Source organism: Helianthus annuus, chromosome 16 (assembly GCF_002127325.2).
Source record: "Helianthus annuus cultivar XRQ/B chromosome 16, HanXRQr2.0-SUNRISE, whole genome shotgun sequence".
Lineage (NCBI taxonomy): Eukaryota > Viridiplantae > Streptophyta > Magnoliopsida > Asterales > Asteraceae > Helianthus > Helianthus annuus.
Window position 1 is genome coordinate 163,929,620 of NC_035448.2, and position 10,518 is coordinate 163,940,137.

General features: G+C 39.9%; 1 non-coding gene across 1 annotated transcript; it reads left to right on the plus strand.

Annotated features, from left to right (window-relative positions):
* The first annotated feature begins 1,158 nt into the window (after nucleotides 1-1,158).
* LOC118488495 lies at nucleotides 1,159-1,265 on the plus strand. Its single transcript, XR_004885033.1, has one exon. It is a non-coding gene; the product is annotated as a small nucleolar RNA R71 (small nucleolar RNA).
* The last annotated feature ends 9,253 nt before the right edge of the window (nucleotides 1,266-10,518 follow it).

The following is a 10,518-nucleotide window of genomic DNA, read 5'->3' on the forward strand; positions in this document are numbered from 1 at the left end:
CAGGGAATCGTGAAGCTTCCAGGATCGATTTTCTTTTGGGGAAGTTTTTTGAGTACGAGGGCAGAGCATTCTTCGCCTAAGTTAACTAATTGCAAGGTTTCAATTTTATTTTTATGAGTGAGGAAGTCCCTCATGAACTTAGAGTATTTGGGCATTTGGGTTAGGACATCAATAAAAGGAATATTGACATGCAATTGTTTTAATAGACATTCGAATTTTGCGAATTGCTCATTGATCTTTTGACGAATTAACCTACCGGGGTACGGAACTCGAGGAGCCTTGGTAGGCTCTAATGATGGAGGGGAGTTCTTCTCCTTCAGAGGCGGGGGTGCAATCTCTTCTGTCGGCGGTGGTGCTTCCGCAGGCCCGACGGTGCGGTTTCGTAAAGTGATGAGATGAACTTGCGCTTTCGGGTTTGTTTCGGTATTGCTTGGTAATGCACCTTGTGGTCTCTCGGAAAAATTTTGAGCTAGTTGATTTAATTGTTTTTCTATGTTTTGAATACTAGCTTGTTGGTTTCTAAAACTTGATTCTAATTGTAGAAACCTTTCCGAGTTTTTCTTTTCAGTGTCGGAGATGAGGCGAGATACAGTATCTTCAAGCCTTTCTCGTCCACCTTGTTGTTGAGTGAAATTTTGTGACTCATTTCTTGGTTGTTGAAAGTTTGTTCGTTGGGCTTGTTGGTTACTACCATTGCCGGGCTCTCTCCAACCAAGGTTAGGGTGGTTTCGCCATCCTTGGTTGTAAGTGCCCGTTGGAGGACCCGACGGCCTAGGTCTATTTTCAATGTAGCTAACCGACTCTTGTTGATCGTCTGTTTCTTTCATACAACTCCAATTTTCATGTGGCCCACCACACCCTTCACAAGCCATAACCGAGACTGTTTTTGTCATTTCCAATTTTTTTATTTTTGAAGAAAGAGCCTCGATTTGGGCTTGTAAAGAAGTGCTTTCATCAACCTTATGGGCGCCCGGGGTAATAGATTTATTGCCTCGGGGAGTGTGCCACTGAAAATTGGTTTGAGCAATTTCCTCAATTTGGTTATATATTTCATGCGGGCGGCAATTACCTAAAAGTCCCCCGGAGCTAGAATCAAGTGTCTGCCTTGTGTGTGGCAACAACCCATTATAGAAAGTGGATACTTGTTTCCATATCGCAAGGCCGTGATGTGGACACTTTCGCAATAGCTCCTTGAACCTCTCCCAAGTTTCATATAAGGATTCCCCATCCTCTTGTGAATATGTATTAATTTCAGTCATTAATTTAGCCGTTTTAGCGGGAGGGAAATACTTATATAGAAATTTTTGGGCTAGTTCATCCCAGGTGTTTACCGATCCAGCTGGGAGGGCGTTGAGCCAAGCTTTTGCTCGGTCTTTTAATGAGAAAGGAAACATTCGAAGGCGGATGGCGTCATTTGATGCTCCATTGATCCGAAAGGTATCACATATTTCTAAGAAATTAGTAGTATGTAGATGGGGATCCTCGTCCGCAAGCCCATGGAAGGTTGCGGAGTTTTGGAGCATTTGTATCAAATGCGGCCGAAGTTATTGGCTTCAACATTCGGTGCGTTGATAGCGGCGCCTAGGTTACCTACGGTGGGTCGTAGATAATCCATGAGGGTACGTTGGTCCGCCATTGGAAGTGGATTCCCCGAAACCTTCTCTTGGTTCTTGGCTTTTAGACTTTTTCTGAGAAAGCGTTCGGGTTCTACTAGAGGTTCTTTTATGTCCTTATTAGAACTGGAGCTCATACACTACGTAGGGGTGACGTCTGGTTCCAAGTCCTGCAATAAAAACAGAAAAGAATGCTGGTCAGAAGGTTCACCACGGGCCCGTGCTCAGTGAACACGGCCCGTGGTCGGAGTTATAGTGATTGTTTTCCAGATCCCAGTTACTGGAGAGTTGGACACTGCCCCATGTTGCACCGACACGGCCCCGTGGTCAGCCGTCTGTAACTTGGAAAACTAAAAACTCCCAGTAACAACGCTGGGCACGGCCCGTGTCCGACCAGGCACGGCCCGTGCTGAGCTCTGCAGAAGCTAAAAAAAACTAAGAAAAATCCTAAAAATTAAAAAGAAAAACAAAAATATGATTAAGCCGTTGATTCCTAACTTTCTTAAAATCCTTGTGTTCCCGGCAACGGCGCCAAAAACTTGATGTGCGTGAAGTGTGTTATATTTTTTATGTATATTTTAAGCCCTTTTTACAATTTTAGCCAAGTTTTAAATTTATAAAACACGATATTTACTAACACTAAACACACATATGGGCAAGTGCACCCATCGTGGACGTAGTATAGTGTTGGTAAGATATCGAGGTCGTCCAAGGACACAAGAGCTTTTAGTACTGGTTTATCCTCAACGTCTAATCAAATCAAAAAGTTAGAAAAGGTTTTTAAACTAAGAAAATAAAAACTAACTAAATGCTGAAAAATAAAAATAAAATAAAAACAGATAGACAAGATGAATCACTTGGATCCGACTCGTGTATTAGTATAACCTTTGATTATTTTTGCACTTTTGCACTTGTTTAAGAGATTATCTTAGTTATTGTAGTAGGCCCCTCTTTTGAAGGCGACGTTACCCTCAACCCAGTAGTTTGAGTCAGCAAGGATACAATCCTAAAGGGTTGGATTATTGGAAGATAATGAATTAAGTTATTAATGCAAATTATGGTAGGCCCCGCTTTTGGCGGTGACGTTACCCTCGACTAAGTAGTCTGAGTCAGCAGGGATACAGTCCTAAGTAGCCGGGTTATAGTATTAATAGTAGTTAACTTATGAGGGGGTCAAAGAGTTTGGATCCCCGCCATCCAATACCTATGGGCATTGAAGGAGATCCTACTAAATTTGATCCAGGTCCCTTGCAGGACCTCTAAACGCTGAACAAGGGCAAGACCCTTACCAAACCGTTCCCTTAACCCCCGACCAGGTAGCCAACATACCTCCATATAGACCGTGGAGATTTGAATGGTGAAAATCTTTTATTTTATATAGACAGTAAAATAATGCCAAGACACCACGGACAAACGATAAGGAAAGATCACCTTCAACATAAGCAACTAGTTATTAAAGTCATTAATACAAAACCAAATAAAAAGTGCAAAAGATTAAAAATAAAAAGTATTATACTAAACACTTGTCTTCACCAAGTGATGTAAGAGACTTAGGCAAACATGGCCTTGATTGTCAAGAACTCTTACGATCAATCTTGGATCCTGAGACGACTCACACACTCTATGATGGACAATGGATGATGGTGGTGGATGATGGTGTTATGGTGGTGGTGGGTGGTGGATGAAGTGTGAGAGAGGTGGTGTGCCAAGTGATGAGTTGCAATGAAACCAAGCACTCATATTTATAGGCTGAACAGAAGGCTGGGCACGGCCCCGTGTCCGCTGGACACGCCCCCGTGCCAGTCTGACACTCTCTCTCTTCATTAATTGTAATTCGCAATTACAATTAATGCGCCTGCTGTACTTTCGCCACGCCCCCCGTGTCCGCTGGACACGGCCCCGTGGTGCGCAATAGAAGCTTCTATAGGTTTGTCTTTTCTGCTGCTTCTTGGGCACGGCCCCGTGCTGGCTGAGCACGGGGCGTGTTCAGTCTTCTGTCTTCTCTATTTTGCTTGGGAGGATGCCGTTGAGGGGTCGGGCAATCCACTTGTGTTCCTTTTCTTGTATTTATGTTAGATTTAGCTGTCTTTTTGCTTCTTTTGTGAATTTGAGCTCATTTAGTCCTGAAAATACAAAAGGAAGACAAAAGCACTCTTTTTCCAACATTAGTACTTAAAAAGGGTTAGTTTTATGCCTTATTTGATGTATTTTATTATGTTGCATTTTACACACATCAGCCATGGCAACCAAACACTTAAACCACCTTTTCCACCCTTCAAATTAAATCAAGTCTTATATGCTCCTTGTTTAATTAAAAACTTGATTTATGTTCGTCATTTTACCACTGATAATCGTGTTTCTATTGAATTTGATCCTTTTGGTTTTGTTGTGAAGGACCTCAAGAACCGGACCCCTATCCTACGATGCAATAGTCTGGGGGATCTCTACACACTTGATCCTACACAAATTACCAAGTTTACTACTCCATCCACTTTTGCAACCATCTCTCAAGACATATGGCATCAACGTCTCGGTCACCCAGGATCCGATTTGCTTCAGTCTCTTAAACAATCTAATTTTATTCATTGTAATAGCGTGAAACCTAGTTTTTGTCAGTCATGTGTTTTTGGAAAACAAATTAGACTACCATTTATTGATTCCTATAATTCTACGTTCATGCCATTTGATATTATTCACAGTGACCTTTGGACCTCCCCAATTCTCAGTTGTGGAGGTCATCGATATTATGTTTTGTTTTTGGATGATTATAGCAACTTTCTTTGGACATATCCTCTTTCTAACAAATCACAAGTGTTTTCTAAATTCTCCACTTTTGCCAACCTCATTAACACTCAATTTAATCTTAAAATCAAACAATTTCAATGCGATAACGGACGCGAATATGCAAACTCTTCGTTTCAACAATTTTGTAATCACAATGGCATGCACTTCCGTTTTTCGTGTCCACATACCTCATCCCAAAATGGCAAAGTGGAACGGAAAATCCGCACTATTAACAATCTTGTTCGCACCATCTTAGCTCAAGCATCTATTCCAAATACATATTGGCATCATGCTTTGGAAGTCGCCACTTATCTTCTCAATATCCTACCAAGCAAACTTCTTCGATACAACTCTCCCACTTAGCGATTATATCTCACTCATCCATCCTATAATCACCTACGCATATTTGGATGTCTTTGTTTTCCTCTCATACCCTCCACGACTATCCATAAATTGGATTATCGTTCCATGCCTTGCGTGTTTCTCGGGTATCCTCCTAACCATTGTGGGTACAAGTGTCTTGACTTGGCCACACACAAAATTCTTATTAGTCGTCATGTTATTTTCGATGAAACCACATTTCCTTACGCCAACCGCCTGTCAACCGGCCTTCGGTCGTATGACTTTCTTGACTCCTCTCCTCACCCACTATTACAGCCCACTATTACCACCTCAAATTCCCAACCTTCCTCCACTACACCCACTTCCCCATATTCCATCGACCCTACTGTTCACTCTCATTCTATCTATACCCCAACTCAAAGCCCACCCCAAAGCCCACTACCTACTGCCCAAAATATTAGCCCACCCGATACTACCCACACTTTTACCCAGCCCGCTCACAACAGTCCCTCGGCTCACTCCTCACCTCAACTTTCGGCCCACTCCTCACCTTCACATAACACAGCCCACATCGACCCCCATTCGGCCCAATCCTCTTCTCTAATTCATCCAGCCCACATCGACTCCCCACCTTCAGCCCACATCGACTCCGCATCTCACCCAGCCCAATCTGATCCCGTCCCTTCAGTGGATCCACCCGTCACTTCACACTCTCAACCTTTTCATCCTACTTCTACTCGTACTATGCGTACTCGCGCCATGGATGGGATATCCAAGCCACGGCGGTTCCTTAATCTTCTTACTACATCTGTCGCCTCTTTACCCAAATCACCAAAGGATGCCTTGTCCGTTCCGGAATGTTTTAACGCCATGACCCTCGAGTTTAATGCCCTTATTAAAAATAAGACGTGGGAACTTGTCCCCCGGCAACCGAACATGAATGTTCTACGTAGTTTGTGGTTGTTTCGTCATAAATACAGGTCGGATGGTACACTGGAACGGTACAAAGCACGGTTGGTTTGTGATGGTAGTAATCAACAAATTAGGGTGGATTGTGGAGACACCTTTAGTCCGGTTGTTAAACCGGCCACTATTCGTACCGTTTTATCTTTTGCCTTATCCAAATCGTGGAAGATTCATCAATTGGATGTTACAAATGCGTTCCTACACGGTAATTTGCATGAGACCGTTTATATGTATCAACCAATGGGTTTTAGGCATCGGCAGTTTCCTGATTATATATGTCGTCTCAAGAAATCTCTATACGGATTAAAATAGGCACCACGAGCATGGTACCAACGGTTTACTGACTTTGTTATTTCTATCGGGTTTCGCCAAAGTCGGTGCGACAATTCTCTATTTGTTTATCATCATGGTACTGATGCGGCTTACCTACTTATATACGTTGATGACATTATTCTTACAACCTCCACTGATCAGCTTCGGGATCATCTTATGCGTCATTTGGGTGACGAATTTGCTATGAAAGACCTCGGCCCGCTCAGTCATTTTCTCGGTATTCACATTACTCGCACTGGAAATTCTATGTTTCTTTCTCAGCAGCAATATACTAATGACATAATTGAACGCGCTGGTATGACTTCATGTAACCCGGTTGCCACACCTGTTGACTGCAACCTGAAACTTAGTGCCACATCTAGTCCGGAGTATGATAATCCCACTCAGTATCGCAATTTGGCTGGTGCACTTCAGTATTTGACATTTACCAGGCCTGATATTTGCTATGTGGTTCAACAGGTGTGTATGTATATGCATTCTCCGCGCATTGATCACTGGAATGCGCTCAAACGCATTATCCGTTACTTAAAAGGCACGACTTCTTTTGGGCTTACTTTGGGTTCCATTACTAATTATTCTTTGCGTGCTTACACGGATGCGGACTGGGCCGGGTGTCCGGACACACGAAGATCTACGTCTGGGTATTGCGTTTATCTTGGTTCTAATCTGCTGTCGTGGTCGTCCAAGCGTCAAGCTGTGGTTTCTCGTTCCAGTGCAGAGGCTGAGTATCGGGGTGTTGCTAATGTGGTTGCTGAATTGTCTTGGTTTCGAAATCTATTATTGGATCTTAATCGACCAATGCTCAAGGCTAGTATCGTATTTTGTGACAACATTAGTGCGGTCTACCTTTCAGGGAATCCGGTTCAACATCAGCGTACTAAACATACCGAGTTGGACATTCTTTTTGTATGTGAGCTCGTTCAGCATGGACAGGTCTGGGTGTTACACGTCCCTTCCAGATTTCAAATTGCAGACATCTTTACTAAAGGCTTGCCTCGCATTCTCTTTGATGATTTTCGGTCTAGTCTCAACATTCGGCCACCTCTCGCTTCGACTGCGGGGGTGTAACAGAATATACATATATTAGGAAAGTAAATATATTATATGTCAATGTAAATCTCTCCAATAGAATAGGGATATGCTATCTTTTATATATACGTTTCAATGATCAATGAAGAAGGCAAGGGTTTGTATTCTAACAATAAGTACGGTTGGAGGATGAGTGGCATTTGTAACTCACAACGATGTTATCTGACGGTAAGAGGTGGTAGACGATGTTATCTAGCGTAAGTAGGGTTGAAGGACATAAGTGTTTATGGTAGAGATGGAGGACGCAAGTGATGCAGATGTAATGCAAGGTGTCATTGATATGCACGTGTTTGAGAATCTTCAATCTATAAGGGTGAAGGGAGTGGTTACCTATTTGGAATAGGTAAACTCCCCATTCACCGAATCACACAGTGTCACGTCAATTCACCTAAATTGTTTATCTAATGCTCAAAAACATTGGTGGTGGTTTACCTAATGGAGTTTAGGTAAACTATTTATAAGAAGGAAAAATGTGTGATTGGTTGAGAAGGAATGGACCCCACCATACACCCATCTCTCTCCCCCCTTCCTTCCCTCTCACTGACTCGGTAAACCTTCACCGATTTCACCCCCCATTTCGGTAACATGTGATCGGTAAACAGGTTGGCGGTGGATGGGGGGTCGGTAACGAATGGGTTTACAGCCCCACTCCGCTCACCCTAAGGCCACATTTCCGTTATATCATGAATAATATTTCATTAATCAATAATAACCTTTTAAATAATTCATTAATTGTTCTAGTAATCATCCGTTTTTAAGGTGTGGGTGTCATCGGGAGTATCAAGGTGGGGGGGGGGGGTTGTGTGTTTGGCGGAGACGAGATGATAGGAGTTATATTATATTTAAATAAGAGTTAGATGTCATTTTTGTCCCTATGGTTTGGGCCATTTTGCCAGTTTAGTCCAAAGGTTTGAAACGTTGCTATTTTGGGCCATTTTGCCACTGGGTTAACTCCGTCCATTTTTTATGTTACCTAGAAGGGTAATTTTCTCATTTTATATGGTCGAATTGCCCTTCTAGTTAACAAAATTACATTTAAAATGATCGAAATGTCCTTCTAGTTAACAAAATAAAGGGATGGAGTTAACTCAGTGGACTAAAATGGCAACGTTTAAAACTATTTGGACTAAAACGGCAACATTTCAAATCTTTGGACTAAACAGGCAAAATGACCCAAACCACAGGGACTAAAATGGCATTTAACTCTTTAAATAAAAAAGGAAGGACCCGCTATATTTATCAGTGTTGTAAAAATCGTTACTAGGCAGCGACTAGTCGGCGATTAATCGCTAGTCGGTCAGTAACTGAGTAATTTTCGTTAATCAGTCCACTAATCGCTAGTCGGACCTAGTCGGCCTAGTTGGGCCTAGTTGGACTTAGTCGGCTAGCCAAAAATCGGTGATTCCAGCCAGATTCAGGCAAAAAGCGTGTATATTCTGGCCAGTTTTCAACCAAACCATGTAAATTCCAACAATTAATCTTGTATACTTAAAAAAATGAGTTGAGTAAGAGTTAAAACCTAAATACTTAATATATTTACCTATAAAATGTGTATGTGTATACATAAAAGTGAAAATTACATATAAAAAACTCGATCCGATTAATCCTGATTAGTTATGAGTAATCCCGAGTAGTCGCTAGTCCCCACCTCACCGGCCGATTAACGACTAACGAGTTCTCCAACCTTGATATTTATCGAATGATTAGTTATTTTTGAATTTTTCATTGTTGTTTTTAATTATTATTTTTAATAGTAAGGGTAGTTTTGTAATTTAACATTGACTTTATTTCAAGTTTCAGTTTCACCCCTTTTGCTATAAATAATATATGTTTTTACTTATTTAATGTTTATTTAATTTGATTTTTATCTAATAACTTGCATTAGCTAACATGTTTATAAGAGTTGAATCCACAATTGTAATTGTATTCTGACATAAATTTTATTGAAGAACTCAGATTTGGTATCTAAATTAATATTGAGTATTAGTATCTTATTAGGCCATCTGGTATACTCTGACATCTATTGGTGTTAATCCTAGTTGGCATCCGTTAACACTTGTTAAACCGCTCCTGAAGGGTGTTAAAAGGCATTAAAAACTTCACATGTTAAGATGTTAACTAGGAGAGAGAGGGAGAGAATCAAGCATTGCAAAATTTGTACACACACAACAACATGCTATACATATGTATTTTAATTAATTTCAAAGGGAGTTAATGGTGTTAAACCATTTCCTTGGTGTGTGGTAAAGGTGAAAGAGGGTCAAATAGGTGATGTGGTGCCTACATGTAGTTAAGGGGCGTGAAAGTATACCCAATAGCCTTAGTGACATAACAAACTGAATAGATGGCAATTGAAACTGAATTCCTATTATAACACATGGGAAATCCCAATCGTTATTGTAATAGTAGAGTTATAGGTTATTTAATATTCCTAAATAGTATAATACTAGTAACTAGTACCCATGTGTTGTAGCAGACCATTAAATTAAACAAAAAGATGCGTAAAAACGTTGAATCTCGCACGCGTTCACTCGTAAAAATTAGATTGAAACGTAAAATATAGGAAAGACTAACTAAGTAGAAACGATAAAAAAACATTATTCAAGCGAGTTTATAATAATAATAATAATAATAATAATAATAATAATAATAATAATAATAATAATAATAATAATAATAAGAGCTAAATAAAATTATAAATTATTGGTTTTTATCAAAACTAAAGTTATAAAATATAAGGTCGGTTAAAATTCAAACTAAATCATAAGGGTTATATTAGGGTTATATTGTATTTGTAATAATACTTTTAAGGGAAGAAAAGTAAAATAATAAGAGGTGGTGCAAACCAATAATAGCATGATAATTGTTAAAATGTATAAATCAATAACGTATAAAAACAAAGCTACAGTCATTTGCTAAATAATAATATAATAATTGTCAAAATGTGTTTTGACATATGAACCTAACACACTTTATAATATGAAAAAATGAACGTGTGTTGCGGCTGGCATTAGTTTAGTTCGTTAGCTACCAGAACTAACTATAACAACAAAAAAAACTCAAATTACAAAGTCTAATAAAACATATATGAAAGAAAATAAAAAAACAAGAATTAAAAAAAAACTAAAAAGCATATAGATAATATAAATATGTTATTTACATAATTTTAATTTACAAGATTTATATGCATCGGTGGTTGTACCTTTTGCTTTGTTAGTTTTCCTTGCTTTGAGTGGGTTGTTCTTTTGGTTTGTACTTTTAAGGTCGGTGGGGGCTTTAAAAGGGTAAGCCGCTCACCAAACACTTTCTTTTTCTTTTTTCTTGCCGACGCCTTCTAGCGATCTCTTGTTATCTCAACTAGTTTAGTTTTTTATCTTCGTTGTCGTACTTT